The sequence below is a fragment of the Tenrec ecaudatus genome, chromosome 17, assembly GCF_050624435.1.
Source record: "Tenrec ecaudatus isolate mTenEca1 chromosome 17, mTenEca1.hap1, whole genome shotgun sequence".
Lineage (NCBI taxonomy): Eukaryota > Metazoa > Chordata > Mammalia > Afrosoricida > Tenrecidae > Tenrec > Tenrec ecaudatus.
The window spans coordinates 43,718,615-43,733,421 of NC_134546.1; the positions used below are offsets into that span (position 1 = coordinate 43,718,615).

Here is a 14,807-nt window from a genome sequence, read left to right on the forward strand (position 1 = left end):
GCACCACCAGGTCTTTATAAATGTGTGACAATGTGACAAAGATTTCTGAATCTCAGACCCATGGATAGAACTGACCAAATGTCCAACAAAAGAAACAGGTAAAGAATTCTGGGGATGTTCTTAAATCACTGCACCCCCCCAATTAATCTACATAGCTCACCCTCTTTCTATAGATTTTGTATTTTTTTTTTTTCGGGGAGGGAGAAATGCTGGGCCAGAAGTTAAAGACGTGGGTCTTAGTATCATATCTAGATCAAAGGCCTCTGTGGACATGGGAACAGTATGTCTTTAGACACATTATTTAAATTTTCTAAACTTTTGTGGAACTGGGATAAATTTGCTCAGTAGTGTTGGAGTGAAGGTTACATTTTTAACATGCTTATGAAGATATGTATCTAGTACAAGTCCTCACCAATTATCCGAAAGCAGAAAGTTCCTGTGAAACGTTTTGTAAATTGAACTGACATAAAATAAAGCAATTACCTGCTACAAGAAAATTATTTTTAGTGCTTCTTGACCCCCAAATCATACTAAAAAACAAAACAGAAAAACCCTAAAGTGACATTAACTAATAGGGAGTTCACACAGTTCAAAGTTATGAAGCTTGATGCTAAGATGCTCAACTCGCTCCCTGGGGAGAGAAGTCCCCAAGCAGGTGGCGACACCATTCCTACTGCTAGAGTTCAAGCTGCCTCTTTAATAGCGCCCTGCAGACAGGGTGGAATGCCAGTTCCACTTTTTGCCTTTTGTCCTACAAACAAAAACCCTCCTGAGAGTTCTTCCAGTTTGTAAAAATAGACCCTAAAGGAAGCCTTCCATAAAAGCAAAGTGGCATAGAGAACACCAGTGTTCTTCATAAACAGGAGCTACAGTACTTTTTTCTTTCAAATAAAAATAATCAATATGACCATTCGTGCCTGCGCACAGAAATAGTACCATGATTCACTGACTGGTTTTCTTTTCAATGGCTATTTTCATTGTTGATGGGGCCTCTGGAAGAAAGCAGCCTTGTCTTCATTCCGATGATTCATTCAGGCGGACAACTTTGGGGAGGACCATGGCCTGTATCTTTCAGTGAAGCGCTAAGTGGTAACTTGGGGAGATGCCAGTCTTCTAAGAGGGGCTATTCAACTTTACTAGGTAAAGCACTCATTCTGGTAGGCAACAACGATTTTCAAACACCTCCTGGAACAAAGCCACGCACATTTTCTATCTGCTAGAAATAGTGGGCCGGTGCCAGATGTGTTGAGGACAAGAAAGCAACTCCTTCGTAAATGGACTCTCACCCTTACCTGTCTCACCCAACTTCTCTCTCTTTGCATTTGCCATGCTGGCCTACTCGCTATCTCTGAGACAGCCCAGGCCCGCTCACCCCTCACGGCGTTTGCCTTGGCTCTTCTCTCGGCTTACATGTCGCCATCTCAGTGGAGTAGTCTGTGCACTTTAGAACAGCGTGCCCTCCTCCACTTCTGACTCAGAAACATTCTTCTTAAATTTTCTCAGATGTATATACAATCCGCTGCTTCTCTCACTCTCTCTCTCTCTCTCTACACACACACACACACACACACACACACACACACACACACACACACACACACACGAGTCAATCCTGACTGACAGGAACCTTACAGGACAGGGTAGAACTGCCCCTTGGGGTTTCTGAGACAGTAATGTTTATGGGACTAAAAAGCCCAAGGGGAGGAGCTGGTGGTTTCAAACTGCTGACTCTGTGTTAGCAGCCAAACTTGTAGCCACTACACCACAAGGGTTCTCATATATATACATATGTGTGTGTACATATGAATGTATATACCCGGTTTCCCCAAAAGTAAGACATCCCCTGAAAATAAGACCTGCTTACAGTTTTGCCTCTCGCCAAAGTATAATGCAACCAGCCAAAATAAGACCTCCCCGAAAATAAGCCCCCCAAAGCCACCGTAACTCTGGACTTTGGACCATAGCAGCAGGCACTACTGCGTAGCTCACTGTTGGCCACAGCGCAGCCAGAGCAGACAGGTAGTGCGAGGTATCTTTTAATAAAACAATTAAAAAAACAATAAATATGTACCGTATTCTTCTTCATGGAAAAATAAGATCCCCTAATAATAAGACCTAGTGCATATTTGGGAGCAAAAATTAATATAAGACACTGTCGTATTTTTGGGGAATCAGGATATATATGTATGTATGTGTATTATATATATATATATATATATATATATATATATATATATATATATATAAAGAGAGAGAGGGATTTCATTCTCTTTTATTTCATTTTCTGTGAACTTTTTGAAGCCCCCTAATGTACTCCTGTATGTAGTTAATGTTTGCCTCCTTTCCGTGCAATAGAAGCTAATGACATACCAGGTGTTTCTCTTCTATTTTGTGTATTGCTCTAGTCCAACTTGTAAGGTTCATAGTGTGTATGTATTTAGTATTTTGGGAACAATGGTTTCACCAAAATGTTTTCTCAACAATGGAAAATTTTACAGAAAGTTAGGTCATGGTGCCACACGTGTGTCCAATGAAAAATAATTTTGCATTCAACTCAAGCTCTTTTCCACTCATGGAGGTGAGAGTTCACAGGTGTGCACGGCGACCATTTCCCTCATCAAAGGGAATTGAAGAATGTGTAAGCTAATATCACCATAGAAGTGGAAATCAATTTGGAAATTTAGAAGCATGAACATGTGTCTAATTAAATGTAATTAATAATGCATTTATTTTTTAATAGATATTACCTATCTGGGAGATAGGTTTTATGAACATTCTTGGGTTCTCAGAGTATAAGTTAGAAAACCAAATGGCCTAAATCTGGTTGTAATTGGTGCCAATATATTGTTTCCATATCTACATTAGGAGATAGAACTTCCAAAGGAGAGACTGTACTACTACACAGGCTCTGAGGTCAGCTACATCTCTGCCTGGTTTCTTGACACAGGGGACAGTTTCTCATTGCCTGGGTATGGCAGTGTTTCCTCACACAAGCTTAACTAATTCTCCTCGCCTTGATTTCTTCATTGGTAACATGAAAGGGGCAATCCTGCTTTACTTAATTTACAGAGTTGCTTGATTGCTCTGAACACATGGAACTCACATCGCTAGTGGTGCAGGAATGATGAAAGGTCATTTGAAACATGTATTTGATTCCAATTTATAATTATGTGGATGGGTTCTGACAGAAGGAGCCCTGGTAACGTAGTGGTTAAGAGTTGGTCTACTAATAGCAAGGTTGCCAGTTTGAAAGCACCAGCCGGCTCCTCAGGCGTGAAACTCACAGGGGCTGTTCTATCCTGTACTATCGGGTCATTCTGAGTCAGAATTAACTTGAGGGCAGTGAGTTTTGATAGTACTGACATGTACTACTAAAGCTCACATATTGACATTGCAATTTCCTGGATAAACACTACATAGAATAAGATTAATTCATTTTGAAACTAAATTAGGTATAGGTATAAATTTATAAGTAAATTATAATATCCAACTCACTGACATAGAGTTGATTCCGACTCATAATAACTCTACAGGTAATCCAAAAAATGGTACCATAGGAAAAATGATATACAAATAACTGTGATGTGGGAGAAAAGTATGTGAGACTAGATAAAGATGGTCTGTTAATGCTCATTCTAAAATTAACAGTGGGAACAAGGACAAATGGTATTAATCTTAAGATAAACATGAATACAATATAAATTTAAAGTGCAGTGTTAGAATTAATGTAAACCCAATGTCCATAATTATTATTATGGGAGCTATCTTCTGGTTTTAAACAAAAGAGAATTATACAATGTCCACACCATTGTCCATCACACATTTGTCAAAGTTTCCATAGTGGCATGCCTTATGTGTCATTAAGATGTGGAAAGCTATGTCATTGGTACTTTAGCAGGTCACTCCTGGCGGACAGATTCTAATACAACTGCCGGATCAAGTCAGTCTAGGAAGAGGCCTGGAGACCAACTTGTGAAAAAGTGTCCGGTGATCTCAGGGGGTCACAAGAAAACTGCCCATTATTGTGTTGGAAGATGATCTCTTAGGTCTGAATGCACAGCACAATAGCCACGATATGGCAACAATCATGAAGCTAGTGTTGGATCAGGCAATGTTTTCTTCTGGTACATGGAGGTCCAAACTGGCTTGATGACAACTAATAACGATGAGGTAGGCACTCAATAAAGGCTAGGCTTTTTGTCCATAAGATAAATCCCTCTAACAAACCCTGCTGTGCATTGAGAAAGATCACCCTCTAACAAACCCTGCTGTGCATTGAGAAAGATCAAGGTGAAATGTTGTCCAAATTGCATGTCCAGGCCATGATTCCAGTTCAACTGGTTCTACAGTATGAGCTAAGGCCCTTAAAATTTTAGAAGTGGCATCCAGAATATAATAAACGTTTCATGAAAAAGAAAATCCTGCTTCCTATGCTTTTCAAATGTCTCTCGACTAGACTGTGGAAAATTTGAATGAGGCATATTGATCAATGCCAGGAATAAAAATAGCATTATTCAACTCAAAAATACTTGTGATACTGAGTTTTTAAAAGAGAGAACTCAGAAAGTCTGAAACTGGTGAAATCATATGTCTTCGGGAAAAGTGAATAAAGTGTTAGATATAAAAATTTTGGAATCAGCGCGAGGCTCAGCGGCCCGCACCCAGGAGTCGAGGATGTCCTACATAATAATCGCCCTCGCTCCCAGCAGCACCCGGGCTCCAGTACCCCTGGGCCTGGCACCCCATCCCTACAGCCAGAAGCGTCCCCTCGCCGTCGAGCTCCGGGTTGGGAGGACGAGGACGGGGAGAGGTCGGTGCTCTGCAGTGGCCAGCAAGGTCCAGGCGAGTAGGCGAGGGCGCTTTCGCTACGTTCTGGCCTTGCGCTCTGTCTCGGCCAGGCACTCTCTGACCAGGGCCCCGGCGTGGATGATGCCTCTCTTCAGGCACTCCATAGCACTCTTGCTTCCGGCATTGGTGGGCCGGATCTCCTTGGCCATTTCCTCTATGACAGACAGCAGGTCCGTGTAGGTGCTCTGGGAGCCCTGAGAGCCGGGCGGCTTCATGGCCTGCACATAGCCCATGGAGGGCGGTCCAAAGTCGTTAAACAGTGGCCTGAAAGGGGCAGCGGCTCCTGTGTCCCTGGGTGGGCACCCTTCAGGAACCAGCTCACTCCAGCCTGCAGCACTGGTCGAGGGCCCTCCAAGTGTCAGCCGCCAGGTCACTGTGAATCCCCCTCCCCATGACCTGCCATCAGTGCTGATCCACCAGGAGCCTTCCCCCTCAGCACCTAGCCAGCACCCAGGACTACTTCCTTTCCAACCCCTTGTCCCCAGCAGGCGCCTGGAAGGCTGGTCACCTCCCTGCCTTGTCCCCCTGGGCCACAGCGACTCTTTTCTCAGAGTGTCTTTTGCTAAATATGCCCTTTTTGTATAAAATAAAGCTGATTTGGAGTTGTTCCAAAAAAAATTTTTTTTGGGTAGTACAAGAAAGAAAGAGTAGAAAACCCAGAGAGATTTCTGTCCCAGCCCAGCTTTTTGTCTGTGCTGCAAGGCACACGGTGGTAAATGTGTACTGTCAGAAAAATGAGCTCTCTCTGTTCTTGTCTTTTCTCTCGGGTAACCAGACTTTTACTTAGGTTTTACTTAGCCACTCATCCTTTCTGTGGCTTAACTGCCTAGAATTTATAGGAAAATAATTATATAAAAATATTTTAAATGTTCTTGGAAAATACGCAGGAATATGACTATTGTGCTTTTACAGATACTTATCTCACCCGTTAAGCTACAAGTCAGAAACCATTTAGCTTTTATTCACTGTTGTACTCGCTGAGCCTTGAATATCTCAGAACCTTCACATATCATTGTTAATAAATGAATGAAGGAAACACAAGAGAGTAAACCAATTAATAGAGCATGTGCGGTATGCCAATCGCTGTGTGGGGTTCATTCTCTTTCTAATATTAAATATAGTGGAAACACTAAAAAATTAAAGTCCATTGTGAATATAATCTATCACAAAGGCATGCTAGGGTTTTTTAGTCAGTTATTCTCATGCACTTTTAAATTGGGGTCCCTCAATGAGTTCTCTAGCAGGATTTTTATCAGGATCATGTTTTACTTTCAAAAAATGAAGCTTATTCTCTTTTGATGGTAAAATGTCCTGTACAAGACACGTACTGTCCAATGCTGTTTCCTGAAGTGCTCGTGCTGAATAATATTGTCTATGAGCTAATCATTCTGTTAGCATACACTGTTTGTCCAGCGACAAAGATGCACCATTACCTAACCAATGACAGCACGAGAAATTTTACAGCAAGCCCCTAGAAAGAAGCATTAGTTATCATGCTCCGAATACTCTCAGCAATTGGCTCACCAACCTATAAATATTTTAGGCCACTCTCTTGAATCTAGATTGCTTCATTTCAAATATGGTTTTGTTCACTGAGGGTTCTTTTCAGAGTGAACAGTTCTGAAACAATAGCTGAATGTATATATATACGTATATAGATATAGATAGATAGATGCTAGTAATCAATATGCTTCAAGGAAATAAAGAGAGTGTCCACGACAATTCAAAGGACTGACTAAACTCTATGCTCCAGAAGCTCATACTTTTGTCAGGAGACCAGAGGCAGAGCAGGGGTAGAGCAGAGACAGAGCAGAGGTAGACCAGAGGCAGAGCAGAGGCAGCTCTTTGAGGTCAAGGATTGATGCTTGTTCAACATTTCTCTCCAGCTCTGGACTGACTTCTTCAAGTACAGTGAGTCCATCGTTAGAGTTTGATGAGTGGCTATATGAAAGTGACAATGACAACAACAAACAAAAAGACTGTCTACAAAAGGTAAGAATGGCTGTTAATATAAAGATTCTGGACTCTTCTGGATTTGTAAGTTGAATGATCAGCAACGGACTTACCCCCCAAAAACACAAGCCTTTAGAAGGAATAGGTGATCATCTACCAAAAGAGAAAAAAGGGTAAAGAGATGACAGCATCTAAGAAATGTAGATCCAGGGAAGTTCTGGGTTATCTACTTTAAATAATCTTTATGAATGTGATGTCCTTCTTCCTTGACAGAATCTTATTCTGGTTCTCTTCATAGCTAGTATAATTCTTGCCTGTATGCAATCTCCCTTCCTGGAGGGAGTGAGTTTTAGGAGTTTGCAAGGAGGTACCTTTCTCAGCTGGAAATACTTACCCTCCCCTTCCTCTTCAGATGCCACCTCATCATGCAGGCAGACCCTAAGTCAATGAGCTAAGCAAGTCGGGTGTCCTTTGAATGAAGATTCAGAGTTAGAATTCCCTCCTTTGCTAGTAAGCTCCATCACACAGAATTGATACATGTCTAAGTGTAGTGGCTACATGTTGGGCAGCCATCTGTAATGTCAGCAATTCGAAACCATCAGCCCCTACTCAGGAGAAAGATGAGGCTTTTTACTCCCTTAAAGAATCACAGTCTCAGAAACTCACAGGGGCAGTTCTACTCTGTGCCTTAGGGGTGCTATGAGAAGGACATACAAGGAGATAAGAAACATAAATCCCCACTTCAGTGATCACATTGTATGTACCAACCCTTGTGCTGAATTATTCACAGGCAACTGCTCATTTAATTATCACCATGAACCCTGACAGCATTTTAAAGATAAAGAAATGATGGTTTAAGGAAATTATGAAAAACAACATAAAAGGACTTGTTGAAGTAACATGACCAGAAAATATTACAGCTGGACTTGAAGCCCTTTGGTTTGGACTTTCAGAGTTTCAAGGGCAAGATCAAGACATCCCCGAGGCACATAAAGCAGACTGAATACCAACAAAAGGAGACGGTCCAGCATGCGAACACCTGCCCAGAACAAAGAAAGTGAAGGGAGAGCGTGCTTCTCCATGCTCTGAGGTGACTGGAGCAGGAGTGGAGAAGAATCCTTTGAGAGGAGGAGCAGACATCATGGCAGCTGCATCGCATGAGGGTCCCCTGTGCTGGGCAAGCGATGAGTCAGGCAGGAGAGGTACCTTTGGAAACAGAGCTTGCTCAACTCAGGAACCAAGGAACAGGAAGACTTCTAGAACTTCTTCGGTTCTCTTTTTAACCAGGATAAAGCAACAACAACAAAAACCTAACTCATGCCATCAAGTTGAGAACGATTCATCGGACAGGGTAGAACTTCCCCCCGTGAATTTCCCAGACTGTAACTACTGACAGGAGTAGAAAGCCATGTCTTTCTCTGGCAGAGGGGATGGGGGTTTCCAACAGTGGGTCTTGTGAATCAAAGACCAACTCATAACCAGTACATCACCTTGTCTCCTTTAACCACGATAGAGAAGGCTATGGACTTCGGAGCCCAAATTCTGTTGACTCATGAAGACTAGGAAATCTGTGTGATACACTATGAGACATGACGCCCCTCACCGACCCATGGCCCTGCAGGGGCAGTACCGAAGACACAGTGTGGGAATTGTGCCCAACCTGATCCCGTCACACCCAGGCAAAGCACTGGGGGAGTGCAGCGGAACAGCAAGGGAATGAAGCGGCAAGGTCCCCAGGGAATGCTGAAGGTGGACTTTGGGCCCAGAATATGGTGCCCCAACAGACTGTACTGTAAAACACTCCTAAAGGCCAACAAATGATCCTTGAACTAACTACAAGCTTTTCTTTCTTGTGTTTTGTTTTGTTCTTTGTCAGTATGCTGTTGTTGTTTTGTTGTATATTGTTGCTTGGTTTTGCTCTGTCTTGTTTTTGTGCATGTTACTATCTCCGCAGGTCTGTCTAAATAAGATAGGCTGGATGAACAATTTGGAGGAGAAAACAATGGGACCGACAGTTCTGGAGGGACATGGGATAAGGAGAAGTGGGGGGGGGGGTAAAGGAAGTGGTGTTAACAAACTCAGGGACAAGGGAACAACAAGTGATCCAAATTGGTGGGGAGGTGGGTGTAGGAGGCCTGGTATGGCATGATCAAGGGTAATGTAACGAAGAGGTATTGCTGAAACCCTGGTGGGGACTGAGTATGATAGTGGGACAGGAGGGAAGTCAAGGGAAATAGAGGAAAGAGCTGGGAGGCAAAGGGCATTTATAGACGTCTAGATAAAGACATGTACATGTGCAAATATATTTATATATGAGGATGAGGAAATAGATCTATGTTCCTATATTTATAGGTTTAGTATTAAGGTAGCAGAAGGACACTGGGTTTCCACTCAAGTACTCCCTCAATGCAAGAATATTTTCTTCTATTAAATTGGCATTCTATGATGCTCACCTTCCCTATACAACCGCTGAAGACAAAGCAAGTGAATAAACAAATGTGGTGAAGAAAGCTGATGGTGCCCGGCTATCAAAAGATATAGCGTCTGGGGTCTTAAAAGCTTGAGGGTAAACAAGCGGCCATCTAGCTCAGAAGCAACAAAGCCCACATGGAAGAACACACCAGCCTGTGTGATCACGAGGTGCCTAAGGGATCAATTATCAGGCATCAAAGAACAAAAATTCATAACATTGGGTGCACATCTCCATGATATGATCACTAAGGACAAACGGGTGCATAAGCAAATGTGGTGAAGAAAGCTGGTGGTGCCCGGCTATCAAAAGTTATAATGTCTGGGGTCTTAAAGGCTTGAAGGTAAACAAGTGGCCGTCTAGCTCAGAAGCAAAATATTCCACATGGAAGAAGCACACTAACCTATGTGATCACGAGGTGTCGAAGGGATCAGGTATAAGGCATCATCAGAACAAAAAAATCTTACCATAGTGAATGAGGGGAGGGGGGAGTGCAGAGTGGAGACCCAAAGCCCTTTTGTCGGCCACTGGAGATCCCTTTGCAGAGATCCCTAGGGTTGGAGATGAGACAGTCAAGGCGTGATGTAGCACTGATGAAAAACACAACTTTCCTCTAGTTCCTAAATGCTTCCTCCCTCCCCTCCCCCCCACCCATCATGATCCGAAATTCTACCTTGCAAGTCTGGCTAGACCAGAGGATGCACACTGGTACAGATAGGAACTGGAAATACAGAAAATCCAGGGTGGATGATCCCTTTAGGACCAGTGGTGTGAGTAGCGATACTGCGAGGGTAAAAGGAGAGTGGCTTGGAAAGGGGAAACAGATTACAAGGATCTACATGTGACCTCCTCCCTGGGGGATGGACAACAGAAAAGTGGGTGAAGGGAGACGTCAGACAGGGCAAGATATGACAAAAAACAACTTATAAATTATCAAGGATTCTTAAGGGAGGGGGGTGTAGGGAGGGAGGGGAAAAATGAGGACCTGATACCAAAGGCTTAAGTGGAGGGTAAATCTTTTGAGAATGATGAGGGCAATCAATGTACAGATGTGCTTTACACATTTAATGTATGTATGGATTGTGATAAGAGTTGTATGAGCCCCTAATAAAATGATTAAATAAACAAACAAACCAAAAAGAAATCTGTGTGATAAGCTTGCCACTCTAGAAGTTTTTGTTTGTATTGAAACTAGGTTCATAATGAGAAAAAGACGTGTGTGTGCGCACGCGCGTGTGTGTATGTATGTGTGTGGGGGTGTGTGTTGAGAGAGATGATTAAGTGAAACAAATTAACCAACAAACACACACTGAAGAGAAAGAAACAATGTTCTTGAAGTTCGGAATACGAAACTGGCATTAGCTAGGCTGTCCTGAAGCAGCAGCTAGGCTGTCCTGAAGATGGGGACGTGGAGCCATTTCCAGAAGCAATTTATGGATGAAGGATCATAGCCAAACGACCCCAAATCAATTCAGTAGTGATGAATAATTATCCGTCCTAAAAAGCCCCCAGCACAAACCACATGAGCACGCGCTTTTCTTCTCCCAGCGCCTCGACAAGCTGCCCTCAATCATTTCAAAATGAACGTCTCCGGCATCAGATTGTCTGCAGCTTACCTCGGAGCCAGTGATTTTTGATCAAGTGTTGCTTCTTGTGAATCTTACAGACTTAAGCCTGATGAGAGGAACGATTGCTGTGGTGGGATGACTGAAATGATTCCTTTCGAGTGAAGACATTAATAAAGGCGTAGGACATATTTTCTCCAGTCCCACGAGTTGGGCTTATGCCTCCCTGTCTCTGTGCTGACAAATGGACTGGAAATGAACCCAGGGCACCGATGTCATCTAGACACAGCGGGGGTTAGAAGGATATTCTTGAAGGCACTGAATTCACAAGCATGCCCATTTCTCCCACGCTCTTGCTATTAAAATACAAGAAAATGATGCAGTTTAATTGTAAAACAGTTGAAGCTTAGGTTTATTTTAAAACCATGGCTCATAAAATCAGGACCTTTGGATGGGAGGAAAGCAAAGACTTTATGAACCCGGTACACCAAAGTACAATGTTATATGTCTGATCTTTGAGGTCACTGAAACGAAGGTCTTTTGAATTAACTGTTCAATACCATGTTATTTGTTGGTTGAAATGGAGGGGGGTAACCAGAATTCTCTTGACTTGTTAGTACAGTTTATACATTTGGGCCGTTTTTAATGCTTTAAATTACAAATGAGAGTTGTACTGACTCCAATACACCTATGCTGTGGAAGATGTTGCTGCAGTGAAACAAACGGAAGCCTTAATGAACAGGAGATACCAGACATTTGAAGCTGTATGAGGCGATACCCTGGTCATGCCATCTTATGAGAATTGTCCAAAAGGAAGGGATGTACGTATATACTTGAATATAAGCCGACTTGAGTATGAGCTGAGGTACCTAATTATTCCCTGGGAAACCAGAAAAACTGATTGACTCGAGTATAAGCCTAGGGTGGGAAATGCAGGATGTGAATTAACCCAGAGACCAGAGGGGAGAGGCGGAACACAGCCAAAGACACATTCTCACCAGTTCCACTGCCGGCGTAAGTGAACGTAAGTGAATCACTACGGTGCTTCTGAGAATTAGAGCCGTCCACGTCATAGGACGGCTCTGATTGGTTAGATGTGAGTAAACAAACAGTGTCAGCAGGGTTTTGAGTGAACAGCTGAGGAATGGCAATCACCCGCGAGATGTTACACCTCCACTGGGGTACCACTGGCCTATGTATAGGCCAGACCCCAGTTTTTCAGCATATTTTTTTGTGTTGAATAACTCTGCTTATACACAAGTATATATGGTATTTGGAAATCATGTGAGGAAAATATTAATAAATACTAATATACTATTTTAAAATTACTGATCTGAAAAATAAATCAATTAACATTTTATCAGAGTTAGAGATAATATTTTCAAATGATGAAGTATATTAGCATTTATAAAAGGTGCTTGAGTTTCCTTAGCTTATGTTCAAACTTGAAATTAAGGTGGATTAGGGGATATAGGTTCACATATATGTAAATCAAATATTTATTCAATAAAACTATACACATAGGAATAAATGTTTGATTTGCATAGCTATGCGTTTATGTGCCCTGAACCTTAATTTCAAGTTTAAAATCCAACCATTATTCCTATGTCTATTGTTTCCTTCCGCCACTTGTCTGTCAGTTTCTTTAATTTTTAATTTTTTTTTCTGTCAGTTTCTTGAACGGTTGTGGCGTGTGTGTTACTGTGATGCTGGAGCCTGTCACTAGGATTTCTAAGGGCAACATGGTCATCCAAAGAGAATAGGTTTCAGCGGAGCATCCAGACTTAACAACAGACTAAGAAAAAGGAACCGGCTACCCACTTTGGAGGAAATAGCCACTGACAAGCTTATGCATAGCTATGAAATATTGTCAGATACTGATGGTCTGATGAGTGGAAGTAGAACATTGTCAGAGATAATGACAGAGGCTGGGCCACTGGGGTCAGCGGGCACTGGAAAGGTGACAGAATAAGAACTAATTTTTGGGTCAGAGGGCACTGGAATGGTGACTGAAGAGGAACTAAGTAAGTGGTGTCGACAACAGCAATGTGAGTCGAATAAAACCCTGTGTGTATGAAGATTTCGGGATCTTTATTTGCTGATGGGGCACAATGCAAGGTAACGAGAGACAGCTAAAATATGTTAATGATTAGAAATTGGAATATGCCAAGTATGTATTTAGGAAAATTGGAAGTGGTCAAAATGAGATCAGACACATAAAGATCAATAGCCTACATGTTAGTGAACTTAAATGGGCCAGAATTCGCCATTTGCAATCAGAAAATCATGAGTTTTCTGTCACGAGTGACAGAATCAAGAGGGATAACCAAATTAAGAGGAATGGCATTCATCAATTGCCCAGAAAGGACGTTGCGCAATCATTCGTGGACCAGATGTTGTGGGTGTGAGCATTCTACCTCCCACCTTCAAGGGCATTCAATCAATGCAACTGCAATTCAAAGTTAAGCACCAAGCAAAAGAGATAACGATGAAGACATTGAAGAATTGTTTCCATGACTTCAATCAGAAATCGATCAAACTTTCAATCAATATATATTGATAATTATTGGCAATTCAAATGCAAAACTTGGAAGTAAGGAGGAAAGAATAGTAGTTGGAAAATAAAGACTTTGAAATGAAGCTGGGGATCGAATGATAGACTTTCGCAAAACCAAAGATTGCAGTGTGCAGTAGAGATCACAACTCATTGTAAAGGCGGCCCAAATCCTCACAACCGGACCAATAGGCAGCGTCATAAAGAAAGGAGAAAAAGTTACAGCTGCAAAGGTTTGGTCTTGCTTGCTTCCCCAATCAATCCTCATGGAAGTAGCCGTCAAGAGATCAAACTATGTGCTGCATTAGGTAAATCTGCTGCAAAAGACCACTGTAGAGTATTATGAAGCAGGACTGCTACTTTGAGGCATAGGCGCGCCTGACCCCCGGCACGGCATTTTCAATGGCCTCGGATGCGTGTGGAAGTTGGACATTGCATCAAGGAGACTGACTGAGGAAGCATTGAGCCATCTGAATTGTGGTGCTGGAGAAGAATATTCAAAGTTCCACGGGCTGCTAAAAGGACAAACCCATTTGTCTAAGAAGAATGAGAATGCTCCTTGGGACAAGGATGGCAAAGCCTTCTTTTATATTTTGTCCGGAGAGCCCAGTCCCTGGAGAAAGACCTCATGTTAGATAACTGAGAGGGTCAGCACAGGAGAGGATGGCCCGTGAGGGAATAGATTGACACGGGCTGCGACAATGGGCGCAGGCATAGGGACAATGTGAAGACAGTGCAGGCCTGGCCAGCATTTCTGCTGTACTCAGGTTGCTGTGAGTGGAACGACTTGGCACCTAACAACAGCAATGCGGTTTACATCAGAACTCTGGCTACCAACCTTCGGTATCTGTAGTCATAAAGCTGGGTGAGCTACAACAAACTCAGATATGACAAAATAATAATTTATAAAGTACCAAGGGTTCATGAGGGAGGGGGAAGCGGGGAGGGTGGGGAAAATGAGGAGCTGATGCTAGGGACTTAAGTGGAGAGAAAACGTTTTGAGAATGATGAGGGCAATGAATGTACAAATGTGCTTTACACAATTGATGTATGTATGGATTGTGATAAGAGTTGTATGAACCCCTATTAAAACGATTAAAAAATAAACTAGAAAAGGAAAAAGAAAGAAAGAAAACAAACTCACTGCCATTGAATCCATCTTAACTCAGAGCAACCCTGGAGGACAGAGTAGATCTGCCCCTGTAGGGTCCCAAGACTGTAACCCTTTATGAGAGTAGAAAGCCTCATCTTTCTCCCACAGATTGACCATCGAGGTAGCTGGGTGTTCTCGATCACTAAACCAGAAGGATAGGCCTTCGGATTATCCTGCGCCCCCTACCCTGCCCCGGGTATGGCAGTGTGCACTGTGCTACAAGATTTGTTAAACCAAATTCTAAAACCTGCTAATGCTGAGATG

The 14,807-nt window shown here is 42.5% G+C and overlaps 1 protein-coding gene and 1 pseudogene across 18 annotated transcripts in view; both read right to left on the reverse strand.

Moving 5' to 3' along the window:
- Positions 1 to 14,807, reverse strand: part of NRXN1 (neurexin 1) — a 1,245,618-nt gene that overhangs the window by 752,006 nt on the left and 478,805 nt on the right. The gene's annotated exons all lie outside the window — the stretch shown is intronic.
- Positions 4,866 to 5,081, reverse strand: LOC142430930 (cyclin-dependent kinase 2-associated protein 2 pseudogene; annotated as a pseudogene).